This window comes from Schistocerca gregaria, unplaced genomic scaffold (genome assembly GCF_023897955.1).
Source record: "Schistocerca gregaria isolate iqSchGreg1 unplaced genomic scaffold, iqSchGreg1.2 ptg000077l, whole genome shotgun sequence".
Classification (NCBI taxonomy): Eukaryota; Metazoa; Arthropoda; class Insecta; order Orthoptera; family Acrididae; genus Schistocerca; species Schistocerca gregaria.
The window spans coordinates 512,862-525,990 of record NW_026061710.1 but is presented as its reverse complement, the minus strand read 5'-3'; positions in this window follow the sequence as shown (position 1 = coordinate 525,990).

Here is a 13,129-nt window from a genome sequence, read left to right as displayed (position 1 = left end):
AAGTGTGGATTGAAACACAGAACTTGCATCGAGATTTAATACAACAGTCACCATGCGCACTTTCCTCCATGGGAGTAATGTCTCTAACAGTCTACGATTTGATCATTCCCGCGAAGACCAGTAGTAGTTTCCGATGCACATCTGGAGGCATTCTGTAATCTGTGGACTATCTCAGCGTTGATGAAACACAGAAATTGCATCGGGATTGAATACAACAGTCACCATGCGCTCTTTCCTCCATGGGAGTAATTTCTCAAACAGTCTACGATTTGATCGTTCCCTGGAAGACCAGTAGTAGTTTCCGATGCACATCTGGAGGCATTCTGTAATCTGTGGACTATCAGAGTGTTGATGAAACACAGTTATTGCATCGGGATTGAATACAACAGTCACCATGCGCACTTTCCTCCATGGGAGGAATGTCTAAAACAGTCTACGCTTTGATCATTCCCTGGAAGACCAGTAGTAGTTTCCGATTCACATCTGGAGGCATTCTGTAATCTGTGGACTATCTGAGTGTTGATGAAACACAGAAATTGCATGAGGATTGAATACAACAGTCACCATGCGCACCTTCCTCCAAGGGAGTAATGTCTCAAACAGTCCACGATTTGAACGTTCCCTTGAAGACTAGTAGTAGTTTCCGATGCACATCAGGAGGCATTCTGTAATCTGTGGACTATCAGAGTGTTAATGAAACACAGAAATTGCATCGGGATTGAATACAACAGCCACCATGCGCACTTTCCTCCATAAAAGTAAAGTCTCAAACAGTCTACGTTTTGATCGTTCCCTGGAAGACCAGTAGTAGTTTCCGAAGCACATCTGGAGTCAGTCTGTAACCTGTGGACTGTCAGAGTGTTTATGAAACACAGAAATTGCATCGGGATTGAATACAACAGTCACCATGCGTACTTTCCCCCATGGGAGTAATGTCTCAAACAGTCTAATCTTTGATCGTTCCCTGGAAGACCACTAGTAGTTTCCTATGCACATCTGGAGGTATTCTGTAATCTGTGGAGTATCAGAGTGTTGATGAAGCACAGAAATTGCATCGGGATTGAATACAACAGTCACCATGCGCACTTTCCTGAATAAAAGTAAAGTCTCAAACAGTCTACGTTTTGATCGTTCCCTGGAAGACCAGTAGTAGTTTCCGAAGCACATCTGGAGTCATTCTGTAACCTGTGGACTGTCAGAGTGTTGATGAAACACAGAAATTGCATCGGGATTGAATACAACAGTCACCATGCGTACTTTCCCCCATGGGAGTAATGTCTCAAACAGTCTAATCTTTGATCGTTCCCTGGAAGACCACTAGTAGTTTACGATGCACATCTGGAGGCATTCTGTAATCTGTGGAGTATCAGAGTGATGATGAAACACAGAAATTGCATCGGGATTGAATACAACAGTCACCATGCTCACCTACCTAAATGGGAGTAATGTCTGAAACAGTCTACGCTTTGATCGTTCCCTGGAAGACCAGTAGTATTTTCCGAAGCACAATTGGAAGCATACTGTAATCTGTGGACTATCAGATTGTTGATGAAACACAGAAATTGCATCGGGATTGAATACAACAGTCACAATGCGCACTTTCCTCCATGGGGGTTATTCTCAAACAGTCTACGCTTTGTTCGTTCCCTGGAAGACTAGTAGTAGCTTCCGATGCACATCTGGAGGCATTCTGTAATCTGTGGACCTTCAAAGTGTGGATTGAAACACAGAACTTGCATCGAGATTTAATACAACAGTCACGACGCGCACTTTCCTCCATGGGAGTAATTTCTCAAACAGTCTACGATTTGATCGTTCCCTGGAAGACCAGTTGTAGTTTCCGATGCACATCTGGAGGCATTCTGTAATCTGTGGACTATCAGAGTGTTGATGAAACACAGTTATTGCATCGGGATTGAATACAACAGTCACCATGCGCACTTTCCTCACCGGAGCATTGTCTCAAACAGTCTACGATTTGATCATTCCCGCGAAGACCAGTAGTAGTTTCCGATGCACATCTGGAGGCATTCTGTAATCTGTGGACTATCTCAGTGTTGATGAAACACGGAACTTGCATCGGGATTGAATACAACAGTCACCATGCGCTCTTTCCTCCATGGGAGTAATTTCTCAAACAGTCTACGATTTGATCGTTCCCTGGAAGACCAGTAGTAGTTTACGATGCACATCTCGTGGCATTCTGTAATCTGTGGACTATCAGAGTGTTGATGAAACACAGAAATTGCATCGGGATTGAATACAACAATCACCATGCGCACTTTCCTCCATGGGAGTAATATCTCAAACAGTCTACCCTTTGATCATTCCCTGGAAGACCAGTAGTAGTTTTCGATTCACATCTGGAGGCATTCTGTAATCTGTGGACTATCTGAGTGTTGATGAAACACAGAAATTGCATCGGGATTGAATACAACAGTCACCACGCGCACTTTCCTCCATTTGAGTAATGTCTCAAACAGTCTACGCTTTGAACGCTCCCTTGAAGACCAGTAGTAGTTTCCGATGCACATCTGGAGGCATTCTGTAACCTGTGGAGTATCAGAGTGTTGATGAAACACATAAATTGCATCGGGATTGAATACAACAGTCACCATGCGCACTTTCCTCCATGGGGGTTATTCTCAAACAGTCTACGCTTTGTTCGTTCCCTGGAAGATCAGAAGTAGTTTCCGATGCACATCTGAAGGCATTCTGTAATCTGTGGACTATCAGAGTGTTGCTGAAACACAGAAATTGCATCGCGATTGAATACAACAGTCAGCATGCGCACTTTCCTCAATGGGAGCAATGTCTCAAACAGTCTACGCTTTGATCGTTCCCTGGAAGACCAGTAGTAGTTTCCGATGCACATCAGGAGGCATTCTGTAATCTGTGGACTATCAGAGTGTTAATGAAACACAGAAATTGCATCGGGATTGAATACAACAGTCACCATGCGCACTTTCCTCCATAAAAGTAAAGTCTCAAACAGTCTACGTTTTGATCGTTCCCTGGAAGACCAGTAGTAGTTTCCGAAGCACATCTGGAGTCAGTCTGTAACCTGTGGACTGTCAGAGTGTTTATGAAACACAGAAATTGCATCGGGATTGAATACAACAGTCACCATGCGTACTTTCCCCCATGTGAGTAATGTCTCAAACAGTCTAATCTTTGATCGTTCCCTGGAAGACCACTAGTAGTTTCCTATGCACATCTGGAGGTATTCTGTAATCTGTGGAGTATCAGAGTGTTGATGAAGCACAGAAATTGCATCGGGATTGAATACAACAGTCACCATGCGCACTTTCCTCCATAAAAGTAAAGTCTCAAACAGTCTACGTTTTGATCGTTCCCTGGAAGACCAGTAGTAGTTTCCGAAGCACATCTGGAGTCATTCTGTAACCTGTGGACTGTCAGAGTGTTGATGAAACACAGAAATTGCATCGGGATTGAATACAACAGTCACCATGCGTACTTTCCCCCATGGGAGTAATGTCTCAAACAGTCTAATCTTTGATCGTCCCCTGGAAGACCACTAGTAGTTTACGATGCACATCTGGAGGCATTCTGTAATCTGTGGAGTATCAGAGTGATGATGAAACACAGAAATTGCATCGGGATTGAATACAACAGTCACCATGCTCACCTTCCTAAATGGGAGTAATGTCTGAAACAGTCTACGCTTTGATCGTTCCCTGGAAGACCAGTAGTATTTTCCGAAGCACAATTGGAAGCATACTGTAATCTGTGGACTATAAGATTGTTGATGAAACACAGAAATTGCATCGGGATTGAATACAACAGTCACAATGCGCACTTTCCTCCATGGGGGTTATTCTCAAACAGTCTACGCTTTGTTCGTTCCCTGGAAGACCAGTAGTAGCTTCCGATGCACATCTGGAGGCATTCTGTAATCTGTGGACCTTCAAAGTGTGGATTGAAACACAGAACTTGCATCGAGATTTAATACAACAGTCACGATGCGCACTTTCCTCCATGGGAGTAATGTCTCTAACAGTCTACGATTTGATCATTCCCGCGAAGACCAGTAGTAGTTTCCGATGCACATCTGGAGGCATTCTGTAATCTGTGGACTATCTCAGTGTTGATGAAACACGGAACTTGCATCGGGATTGAATACAACAGTCACCATGCGCTCTTTCCTCCATGGGAGTAATTTCTCAAACAGTCTACGATTTGATCGTTCCCTGGAAGACCAGTTGTAGTTTCCGATGCACATCTGGAGGCATTCTGTAATCTGTGGACTATCAAAGTGTTGATGAAACTCAGAAATTGCATCGGGATTGAATACAACTGTCACCATGTGCACTTTCCTCACCGGAGCAGTGTCTCAAACAGTCTACGCTTTGATCGTTCCCTGGAAGACTAGTAGTAGTTTCCGATGCACATCTGGAAGCATTCTGTAGTCTGTGGACTATCGGAGTTTTGATGAAACACAGAAATTGCATCGGGATTGAATACAACAGTCACCATGCGCACTTTCCTCCATGGGAGTAATGTCTCAAACAGTCTAAGCTTTGATCGTTCCCTGGAAGACCAGTAGTAGTTTACGATGCACATCTCGTGGCATTCTGTAATCTGTGGACTATCAGAGTGTTGATGAAACACAGAAATTGCATCGGGATTGAATACAACAATCACCATGCGCACTTTCCTCCATGGGAGTAATATCTCAAACAGTCTACCCTTTGATCATTCCCTGGAAGACCAGTAGTAGTTTTCGATTCACATCTGGAGGCATTCTGTAATCTGTGGACTATCTGAGTGTTGATGAAACACAGAAATTGCATCGGGATTGAATACAACAGTCACCACGCGCACTTTCCTCCATTTGAGTAATGTCTCAAACAGTCTACGCTTTGAACGCTCCCTTGAAGACCAGTAGTAGTTTCCGATGCACATCTGGAGGCATTCTGTAACCTGTGGAGTATCAGAGTGTTGATGAAACACATAAATTGCATCGGGATTGAATACAACAGTCACCATGCGCACTTTCCTCCATGGGGGTTATTCTCAAACAGTCTACGCTTTGTTCGTTCCCTGGAAGATCAGAAGTAGTTTCCGATGCACATCTGAAGGCATTCTGTAATCTGTGGACTATCAGAGTGTTGCTGAAACACAGAAATTGCATCGCGATTGAATACAACAGTCAGCATGCGCACTTTCCTCAATGGGAGCAATGTCTCAAACAGTCTACGCTTTGATCGTTCCCTGGAAGACCAGTAGTAGTTTCCGATGCACATCTGGAGGCATTCTGTAATCTGTGGACTAACAGAGTGTTGATGAAACACAGAAATTGCATCGGGATTGAATACAACAGTCACCATGCGCACTTTCCTCCATGGGAGGAATGTCTAAAACAGTCTACGCTTTGATCATTCCCTGGAAGACCAGTAGTAGTTTCCGATTCACATCTGGAGGCATTCTGTAATCTGTGGACTATCTGAGTGTTGATGAAACACAGAAAATGCATGGGGATTGAATACAACAGTCACCATGCGCACCTTCCTCAGTGGGAGTAATGTCTCAAACAGTCCACGATTTGAACGTTCCCTTGAAGAGCAGTAGTAGTTTCCGATGCACATCTGGAGGCATTCTGTAATCTGCGGACTATCAGAGTGTTAATGAAACACAGAAATTGCATCGGGATTGAATACAACAGTCACCATGCGCACTTTCCTCCATAAAAGTAAAGTCTCAAACAGTCTACGTTTTGATCGTTCCCTGGAAGACCAGTAGTAGTTTCCGAAGCACATCTGGAGTCATTCTGTAACCTGTGGACTGTCAGAGTGTTTATGAAACACAGAAATTGCATCGGGATTGAATACAACAGTCACCATGCGTACTTTCCCCCATGGGAGTAATGTCTCAAACAGTCTAATCTTTGATCGTTCCCTGGAAGACCACTAGTAGTTTCCGATGCACATCAGGAGGCATTCTGTAATCTGTGGAGTATCAGAGTGTTGATGAAACACAGAAATTGCATCGGGATTGAATACAACAGTCACCATGCGCACTTTCCTCCATAAAAGTAAAGTCTCAAACAGTCTACGTTTTGATCGCTCCCTGGAAGACCAGTAGTAGTTTCCGAAGCACACCTGGAGTCATTCTGTAACCTGCGGACTGTCAGAGTGTTGATGAAACACAGAAATTGCATCGGGATTGAATACAACAATCACAATGCGCACTTTCCTCCATGGGGGTTATTCTCAAACAGTCTACGCTTTGTTCGTTCCCTGGAAGACCAGTAGTGGCTTCCGATGCACATCTGGAGGCATTCTGTAATCTGTGGACCTTCAAAGTGTGGATTGAAACACAGAACTTGCATCGGGATTTAATACAACAGTCACCATGCGCACTTTCCTCCATGGGAGTAATGTCTCTAACAGTCTACGATTTGATCATTCCCTGGAAGACCAGTAGTAGTTTCCGATGCACATCTGGAGGCAATCTGTAATCTGTGGACTATCTCAGTGTTGATGAAACACGGAAATTGCATCGGGATTGAATATAACAGTCACCATGCGCTCTTTCCTCCATGGGAGTAATTTCTCAAACAGTCTACGATTTGATCGTTCCCTGGAAGACCAGTAGTAGTTTCCGATGCACATCTGGAGGCAATCTGTAATCTGTGGACTATCTGAGTGTTGATGAAACACAGTTATTGCATCGGGATTGAATACAACAGTCACCATGCGCACTTTCCTCACCGGAGCAGTGTCTCAAACAGTCTACGCTTTGATCGTTCCCTGGAAGACCAGTAGTAGTTTCCGATGCACATCTGGAAGCATTCTGTAGTCTGTAGACTATCGGAGTTTTGATGAAACACAGAAATTGCATCGGGATTGAATACAACAGTCAGCATGCGCACATTCCTCCATGGGAGTAATGTCTCAAACGGTCTAAGCTTTGATTGTTCCCTGGAAGACCAGTAGAAGTTTACGATGCACACCTCGTGGCATTCTGTAATCTGTGGACTATCAGAGTGTTGATGAAACACAGAAATTGCATCGGGATTGAATACAACAATCACCATGCGCACTTTCCTCCATGGGAGTAATATCTCTAACAGTCAACGCTTTGATCATTCCCTGGAAGACCAGTAGTAGTTTTCGATTCACATCTGGAGGCATTCTGTAATCTGTGGACTATCAGAGTGTTGATGAAACACAGAAATTGCATCGCGATTGAATACAACAGTCACCATGCGCACTTTCCTCCATGGGAGTAATGTCTCAAACAGTCTAAGCTTTGATCGCTTCCTGGAAGACCAGTAGTATTTTCCGAAGCACATTTGGAGGCATACTGTAATCTATGGACTATCAGAGTGTTGATGAAACACAGAAATTGCTTCGGGATTGAATACAACAGTCACCATGCGCACATTCCTCCATGAAAGTAATGTCTCTAACAGTCTACGCTTTGATCGTTCCCTGGGAGACCAGTAGTAGTTTCCGAAGTACATCTGGAGGCATTCTGTAATCTGTGGACTATCAGAGTGTTGATAAAACACAGAAATTGCATCGGGATTGAATACAGCAGTCACCATAAGCACTTTCCTACGTGGGTGCAGTGTCTCAAACAGTCTACGCTTTGATAGTTCCCTAGAAGACCAGCAGTAGTTTCCGATGCACATCTGGAGGCATTCTGTAATCTGTGGACTATCAGAGTGTTGATGAAACACAGAAATTGCATCGGGATTGAATACAACAGTCAACATGCGCACTTTCCTCCATGGGAGTAGTGTCTCAAACAGTCAACGTTTTGATCGTTCCCTGGAATATTAGAAGTAGTTTCCGATGCACATCAGGTGGCATTCTGTAATCTGTGGACTATCAGATTGTTGATGAAACACAGAAATTGCATCGGGATTGAATACAACAGTCACCATGCGCACTTTCCTCTATGGGAGCAATGTCTCAAAGAGTCTACGCTTTGATCGTTCACTGGAAGACCAGTAGTTGTTTCCGATGCACATCTGGAGGCATTCTGTAATCTGTGGACTATCAGAGTGTTGATGAAACACAGAAATTGCATCGGGATTGAATACAACAGTCAACATGCGCACTTTCCTCCATGGGAGTAATGTCTAAAACAGTCAACGCTTTGATCATTCCCTGGAAGACCAGTAGTAGTTTCCGATTCACATCTTGAGGCAATCTGTAATCTGTGGACTATCTGAATGTTGATGAAACACAGAAATTGAATCGGGATTGAATACAACAGTCACCATGCGCACTTTCCTCCATGGGAGTAATGTCTCAAACAGTCTACGCTTTGAACGTTCCCTTGAAGACCAGTAGTAGTTTCCGATGCACATCTGGAGGCATTCTGTAATCTGTGGAGTATCAGAGTGTTGATGAAACACAGAAATTGCATCGGGATTGAATACAACAGTCACCATGCGCACTTTCCTCCATAAAAGTGAAGACTCAAACAGTCTACGCTTTGATCGTTCCCTGGAAGACCAGTAGTAGTTTCCGATGCACATCTGGAGGCATTCTGTACGCTGTGGACTATCAGACTGTTGATGAAACACAGAAATTACATCGGGATTGAATACAACAGTCACCATGCGCACTTTCCTCCATGGGAGTAATGTCTCAAACAGTCTAAGGTTTGATCGTTCCCTGGAAGACCACTAGTAGTTTCCGATGCACATCTGGAGGCATTCTGTAATCTGTGGAGTATCAGAGTGTTGTTGAAACACAGAAATTGCATCGGGATTGAATACAACAGTCACCATGCGCACCTTCATAAATGGGAGTAATGTCTGAAACAGTCTACGCTTTGATCGATCCCTGGAAGACCAGTTGTAGTTTCCGATGCACATCTGGAGGCATTCTGTAATCTGTGGACTATCAAAGTGTTGATGAAACTCAGAAATTGCATCGGGATTGAATACAACTGTCACCATGTGCACTTTCCTCACCGGAGCAGTGTCTCAAACAGTCTACGCTTTGATCGTTCCCTGGAAGACTAGTAGTAGTTTCCGATGCACATCTGGAAGCATTCTGTAGTCTGTGGACTATCGGAGTTTTGATGAAACACAGAAATTGCATCGGGATTGAATACAACAGTCACCATGCGCACTTTCCTCCATGGGAGTAATGTCTCAAACAGTCTAAGCTTTGATCGTTCCCTGGAAGACCAGTAGTAGTTTACGATGCACATCTCGTGGCATTCTGTAATCTGTGGACTATCAGAGTGTTGATGAAACACAGAAATTGCATCGGGATTGAATACAACAATCACCATGCGCACTTTCCTCCATGGGAGTAATATCTCAAACAGTCTACCCTTTGATCATTCCCTGGAAGACCAGTAGTAGTTTTCGATTCACATCTGGAGGCATTCTGTAATCTGTGGACTATCTGAGTGTTGATGAAACACAGAAATTGCATCGGGATTGAATACAACAGTCACCACGCGCACTTTCCTCCATTTGAGTAATGTCTCAAACAGTCTACGCTTTGAACGCTCCCTTGAAGACCAGTAGTAGTTTCCGATGCACATCTGGAGGCATTCTGTAACCTGTGGAGTATCAGAGTGTTGATGAAACACATAAATTGCATCGGGATTGAATACAACAGTCACCATGCGCACTTTCCTCCATGGGGGTTATTCTCAAACAGTCTACGCTTTGTTCGTTCCCTGGAAGATCAGAAGTAGTTTCCGATGCACATCTGAAGGCATTCTGTAATCTGTGGACTATCAGAGTGTTGCTGAAACACAGAAATTGCATCGCGATTGAATACAACAGTCAGCATGCGCACTTTCCTCAATGGGAGCAATGTCTCAAACAGTCTACGCTTTGATCGTTCCCTGGAAGACCAGTAGTAGTTTCCGATGCACATCTGGAGGCATTCTGTAATCTGTGGACTAACAGAGTGTTGATGAAACACAGAAATTGCATCGGGATTGAATACAACAGTCACCATGCGCACTTTCCTCCATGGGAGGAATGTCTAAAACAGTCTACGCTTTGATCATTCCCTGGAAGACCAGTAGTAGTTTCCGATTCACATCTGGAGGCATTCTGTAATCTGTGGACTATCTGAGTGTTGATGAAACACAGAAAATGCATGGGGATTGAATACAACAGTCACCATGCGCACCTTCCTCAGTGGGAGTAATGTCTCAAACAGTCCACGATTTGAACGTTCCCTTGAAGAGCAGTAGTAGTTTCCGATGCACATCTGGAGGCATTCTGTAATCTGCGGACTATCAGAGTGTTAATGAAACACAGAAATTGCATCGGGATTGAATACAACAGTCACCATGCGCACTTTCCTCCATAAAAGTAAAGTCTCAAACAGTCTACGTTTTGATCGTTCCCTGGAAGACCAGTAGTAGTTTCCGAAGCACATCTGGAGTCATTCTGTAACCTGTGGACTGTCAGAGTGTTTATGAAACACAGAAATTGCATCGGGATTGAATACAACAGTCACCATGCGTACTTTCCCCCATGGGAGTAATGTCTCAAACAGTCTAATCTTTGATCGTTCCCTGGAAGACCACTAGTAGTTTCCGATGCACATCAGGAGGCATTCTGTAATCTGTGGAGTATCAGAGTGTTGATGAAACACAGAAATTGCATCGGGATTGAATACAACAGTCACCATGCGCACTTTCCTCCATAAAAGTAAAGTCTCAAACAGTCTACGTTTTGATCGCTCCCTGGAAGACCAGTAGTAGTTTCCGAAGCACACCTGGAGTCATTCTGTAACCTGCGGACTGTCAGAGTGTTGATGAAACACAGAAATTGCATCGGGATTGAATACAACAATCACAATGCGCACTTTCCTCCATGGGGGTTATTCTCAAACAGTCTACGCTTTGTTCGTTCCCTGGAAGACCAGTAGTGGCTTCCGATGCACATCTGGAGGCATTCTGTAATCTGTGGACCTTCAAAGTGTGGATTGAAACACAGAACTTGCATCGGGATTTAATACAACAGTCACCATGCGCACTTTCCTCCATGGGAGTAATGTCTCTAACAGTCTACGATTTGATCATTCCCTGGAAGACCAGTAGTAGTTTCCGATGCACATCTGGAGGCAATCTGTAATCTGTGGACTATCTCAGTGTTGATGAAACACGGAAATTGCATCGGGATTGAATATAACAGTCACCATGCGCTCTTTCCTCCATGGGAGTAATTTCTCAAACAGTCTACGATTTGATCGTTCCCTGGAAGACCAGTAGTAGTTTCCGATGCACATCTGGAGGCAATCTGTAATCTGTGGACTATCTGAGTGTTGATGAAACACAGTTATTGCATCGGGATTGAATACAACAGTCACCATGCGCACTTTCCTCACCGGAGCAGTGTCTCAAACAGTCTACGCTTTGATCGTTCCCTGGAAGACCAGTAGTAGTTTCCGATGCACATCTGGAAGCATTCTGTAGTCTGTAGACTATCGGAGTTTTGATGAAACACAGAAATTGCATCGGGATTGAATACAACAGTCAGCATGCGCACATTCCTCCATGGGAGTAATGTCTCAAACGGTCTAAGCTTTGATTGTTCCCTGGAAGACCAGTAGAAGTTTACGATGCACACCTCGTGGCATTCTGTAATCTGTGGACTATCAGAGTGTTGATGAAACACAGAAATTGCATCGGGATTGAATACAACAATCACCATGCGCACTTTCCTCCATGGGAGTAATATCTCTAACAGTCAACGCTTTGATCATTCCCTGGAAGACCAGTAGTAGTTTTCGATTCACATCTGGAGGCATTCTGTAATCTGTGGACTATCAGAGTGTTGATGAAACACAGAAATTGCATCGCGATTGAATACAACAGTCACCATGCGCACTTTCCTCCATGGGAGTAATGTCTCAAACAGTCTAAGCTTTGATCGCTTCCTGGAAGACCAGTAGTATTTTCCGAAGCACATTTGGAGGCATACTGTAATCTATGGACTATCAGAGTGTTGATGAAACACAGAAATTGCTTCGGGATTGAATACAACAGTCACCATGCGCACATTCCTCCATGAAAGTAATGTCTCTAACAGTCTACGCTTTGATCGTTCCCTGGGAGACCAGTAGTAGTTTCCGAAGTACATCTGGAGGCATTCTGTAATCTGTGGACTATCAGAGTGTTGATAAAACACAGAAATTGCATCGGGATTGAATACAGCAGTCACCATAAGCACTTTCCTACGTGGGTGCAGTGTCTCAAACAGTCTACGCTTTGATAGTTCCCTAGAAGACCAGCAGTAGTTTCCGATGCACATCTGGAGGCATTCTGTAATCTGTGGACTATCAGAGTGTTGATGAAACACAGAAATTGCATCGGGATTGAATACAACAGTCAACATGCGCACTTTCCTCCATGGGAGTAGTGTCTCAAACAGTCAACGTTTTGATCGTTCCCTGGAATATTAGAAGTAGTTTCCGATGCACATCAGGTGGCATTCTGTAATCTGTGGACTATCAGATTGTTGATGAAACACAGAAATTGCATCGGGATTGAATACAACAGTCACCATGCGCACTTTCCTCTATGGGAGCAATGTCTCAAAGAGTCTACGCTTTGATCGTTCACTGGAAGACCAGTAGTTGTTTCCGATGCACATCTGGAGGCATTCTGTAATCTGTGGACTATCAGAGTGTTGATGAAACACAGAAATTGCATCGGGATTGAATACAACAGTCAACATGCGCACTTTCCTCCATGGGAGTAATGTCTAAAACAGTCAACGCTTTGATCATTCCCTGGAAGACCAGTAGTAGTTTCCGATTCACATCTTGAGGCAATCTGTAATCTGTGGACTATCTGAATGTTGATGAAACACAGAAATTGAATCGGGATTGAATACAACAGTCACCATGCGCACTTTCCTCCATGGGAGTAATGTCTCAAACAGTCTACGCTTTGAACGTTCCCTTGAAGACCAGTAGTAGTTTCCGATGCACATCTGGAGGCATTCTGTAATCTGTGGAGTATCAGAGTGTTGATGAAACACAGAAATTGCATCGGGATTGAATACAACAGTCACCATGCGCACTTTCCTCCATAAAAGTGAAGACTCAAACAGTCTACGCTTTGATCGTTCCCTGGAAGACCAGTAGTAGTTTCCGATGCACAT